Source organism: Coffea arabica, chromosome 2e (assembly GCF_036785885.1).
Source record: "Coffea arabica cultivar ET-39 chromosome 2e, Coffea Arabica ET-39 HiFi, whole genome shotgun sequence".
In the NCBI taxonomy this organism is placed as follows: domain Eukaryota; kingdom Viridiplantae; phylum Streptophyta; class Magnoliopsida; order Gentianales; family Rubiaceae; genus Coffea; species Coffea arabica.
The window spans coordinates 40,258,627-40,262,847 of NC_092313.1; the positions used below are offsets into that span (position 1 = coordinate 40,258,627).

Below are 4,221 nucleotides of genomic sequence, written 5' to 3' on the forward strand. Positions count from 1 at the left end.
AGTGAAGTTCTACGGACCTTATTTATGGTCGACGGAGTGTCGACAGGAGATCAAGCATGGCAAATGAATTGGCTTTGGAGCCACCCGTATCCTTATTATGTGATGTTACTTTTCTGCTTTTGCTTTACTCTTACTGTGTAAATGTTGCTACGTGAAATTTACGCTTTTGCCCCTGTTTACTTACTAAGCTTTTAGCTTACCCCATTCCGTTTGTTTTCCTTAGCAGGGGCCGACGCGGGTACGTTTGGGGCTCATACACTAGTTTAGTGGATTGGCTTGTAATAGTTGAACTTTTAGGATGTTTGTTTTTATTCTGGTGGTTTGTATTAGGACCCTTCTTAGGGTCTCCCTTTTGGTTTTGGTTGTAAGTATACGGATGTAATAGTAAGAGCAGGTACTTTTGGAGAATGTAATTATAACTCTTTTGGGATTGTAAATAGTACTCTTTTGGATTTTCTGGCTTTCATTGTTTTAAGTTTCGAGTCCTGGCGCGAGCTAGGCAGGCGGCCCGCCGATACCCTTGGGTTCGCCCTTGGGAGAAGTGGGGTCGTCACAATGCTCAATATTGTCCATCCCTTGAAATTCAACTTTTACCAGGGCATCACACTAGATTAAAACCCTCCACACCTTTACCTCAATTGACGTCTCATAGCTCCATTTCCAATGTGCAACTCCAAGGCAAAAACAACCAAGAGCTCTTCATTTTCCTTCATCAAATCTTCACTAATCCTCCACCAAATCACCTCAAATTTTACACGCAACTTGCTAATCACTTGGTGAACAACCTAAGCTAGGAAAGAGGCTTGATTCTCACAGTTTTTCTCAGCTTTTAGAGGCCAAAAATTTCTGCTTAAGTCATCATCAAAGGTAATTAACGATCAACTACCTAAATCTTGATTTATGGAAGTTCTAGTGCACATTTAAGCTCTTACATGCATGTGGGTAGCTTGTTTATGATGGAAAAATTGTTGAGTGGGCTCTATGAACTCCCACCTTGGATGGATGAACTGATTTGTGATGTTTTAATGGTATTAATGTTGGTTTATTGCTTAAACTAGTGGATTAATGTCGTATAGTTGGTAGAAACTCAAAGGGAAGTGAAGATGAAAAATTTCCGATTCTGCCCTTAAGTTGTCCGTGACCTTTAGGGTGATTTTTCATGGTTTTAATGGCTTATTTATGATGTATATATGTTTTTGGGATTGTGTAAAAAGTTTCATTGAAAAATAACATGATTTGGTTGGTCAAATGTGTTGATTTCCAAAGTTTAGTAAAACTGGAAAATTTTCCCGGATTGCCCAGGCAGTCATTTTGTATCGGCTATATCTCTTTACTCCGATGTCGAAATCGAGTGCCGTTTCTGGAACTGGAAACTAGACATTCCCAGTTTTCCATTGGTATAAAATTCACATTCTGGTTCCACATGGGTGAGCCAAACCATTCGTTTGAAATTTGCTGTCCTGTTTCATTGGTTTACCAGAGGGCAGAACATGAACTACAATTTGATGCTCCAATGTGAGCTAGTTGTGGATGGATTTTGAAAATGGTTTCTTCTGAGAAATTTTAGCTTTATGAAATTATTTTCCAACGCCACTAACCACGCTCAATTCTGAGTTGAATTGAATGAGTTACGGCCAAAGTTTGGGACTGACTTAGTGATGGAATTCTTCATTTTGGATTAATCCTTAACAAATCTTGGTTTGGGGACTTGTACTCGAAATTTTTGGTGTAAATCACCTATCAAATATGCCTTGAACCCTTACTAGATTTGATCATCATAAATGGGACATGTTTTAGGCATTTTCCTTGGTCAAAAGTTTAGAAAAGGAAATTTCCATGCACAAGGCAGCTTTGCCTTGAAATCTTGGGAAATTGAGTGATTTAGTTAAGTGACTTCCTGTACTTATTTCTCCATGAAATTTGGTAGATGAATAGACCTTATATGGTACTATAATCATACCAAATTTGGTACTATTCCGAAGCCGTTTCAATGCTCAACTGAACTTCCAAATTTCATGATTTAAGTTTTGAAAACCCTTGTTTAACAAGAAACTTTTGGCAACTTTGAGCTATCATATCTTGGTGCTCAAAACTCTGATTCTTGTTCCGTTTATTTTGTGTTAAACTTGGATTGCAACTCTGATAGAGTTCCAAATTTTAGAGGTTAGTTCAAATCAAGTGAATTTTGCCGAATTTTCAAAGTTGGCCAAAAATCAACTTAAACCTGTCTTGAGTGCCCAAAACAGTAAATTTGAGCCAATTTTTGAATACCTTCGGTTTGGAATCATGGAAAAGTGTCTTCTAAGAACTTTTAGTAATTTCAAAGAGGTTTCCAACAGTATCAAGTTTTCCATTTTTGGACTTTCTGGACTTCCGGACTGATTTTTCAAATTTCCATGCGTAAAACTGAAATTTTTCCGATTTGAACCTACTTGCTCTTTTAAGAGCTTAGGTAACGCTTTTGAGACTCTTGGGATATTCCAAATTTATTTTTATGGTGAAAAGGTTCTCACTTATAATTTGGAACTTTATTTTGAATGTTGGTTTCGATAAACCGAAACACTTGAAAATTTGGCCTTGAGCATTTTAACTAGAGAAATCCTTGAGGAATTTCACTAAATTTCCAATTTGAAAGTTAGAACTTTAACTTCCATATTTATTATAAAAAAAAGGGTGATTGTAAGAAGACTTTGGCTTCGTAAGTTTAGAAAACATGATTTTTCACTTATATTCTTACACTTGGGCTTTTATTGAAGATTTTCTAGTACGAACACATTTTTCTCCTTTCTCGATTTTCGTGCCAAATTTAAGCATTTTACTCTTCTTTTGGAATTGATAGTCCTTGCCACGATTTAACTCGAAAATGGGACTTTAAATTCCTTTTAGTTATTATTCCAATGATTAAGTGAAAACTTCCTATTTCGATTTGTTTGAGCTTGAGGCTCTTGAGTGTGTGTATCTAAGAGGTTTTCTTTTATTCACCTTGATCGAACATCTAGGTAATTCGTGATTGTGATTAATCTCAGGTGATCTAGAGGACACCGAGAAGCTCTTTTAATTTCCTGCTGTTGCTCTTGCTTTGCTCCGGATTACGGTGAGGGATTCCAAACTGTTTTGCACAAAAAAAAAATTGCTTCTCGAACTTTTATAACCACTGTTTGTATAATTGCATATATATATATATATATATATATATATATATATATATATATATACGTGATGTGACTTGATAAGTTCTTCTTACATGCCTAAGTAGTCAAATACTTGATGAATCTTGTTCACTTGAATGATAAATAATTATTCCTAGGCGAGTGTGTACTTTATCGCACTCGACCTAACTGTTGCTGTATCACTTAACTGTTCAATATTTCATTGTTTATGTGTTACTTGTGTATGCTGTAGGCCATGTGTACTTTATCACATCGGCAGAACAAGGACTTCCCCCCTTCGTTATCACCTATTCGAGCCAGAAGCGGACTCGGTCGGATAGGTTGATAACCCTGGGCACTGTATTTTGGTATACTTGAGTATTACCGCTGGAGGGATAAGGTGATGGCCAGTCAACCAAAGGAACTACCGATGGGAGTTATAAGGACGGGAAGTGGACCGAGTACTGTATCCTTTTGTGTTTGCTTTACTATTGCTACTGTTATTGCTCTCCTAGTTGACATTTGTCGGGTAAGACTCCTCATGAACATTAAGCTCTGAGACGAAGCAATCCTTGTAATGTTCTTCTAGTCGGACGAGCCGCTATTTGTTTGACTATAAAAATTCATGAAAATACATTTACATGGTCATTCATTCCAAATATACATTAGTAATTTTAAATGATTTATGAGCTGTACTCATAGTAAAGTTGCTAGCAAAAGTCCTATTTGTCCATGTGATTTTAAAATAGCAATTACGCACTGATTTATAAATACTTGATTTTCCCTTTTGAAACCTCATTGAGCTTTAGCTCACCCCAAAAATATTTTAGTTTTAGGCAGGGCTCGAGAATGATAGTTACTCAAGCACAAGGCTTTCGAGTACCGTGGATTATCCTTTATCTGGGTTGTGATTGATTTTCTCTGTGGAATGTAATGGTTATTTTGAAAGATTTTTGAACTTTATGGTATGATGTACTTGTGGTTGAAGTGAATGTAAACCTCATGATATTTTGGGGATTATACTTTTGTAAGAACGATTTGAATTGCAAACATAAGGATTGTACTTAAGTTA

General features: G+C 36.4%; 1 long non-coding RNA gene across 1 annotated transcript; it reads left to right on the top strand.

Moving 5' to 3' along the window:
* Positions 1 to 672: 672 nt before the first annotated feature.
* Positions 673 to 4,221, top strand: LOC113717629 (uncharacterized). The gene is made up of 3 exons (XR_003454448.2): positions 673 to 867; positions 3,027 to 3,094; positions 3,980 to 4,221. It is a non-coding gene; the product is annotated as an uncharacterized lncRNA (long non-coding RNA).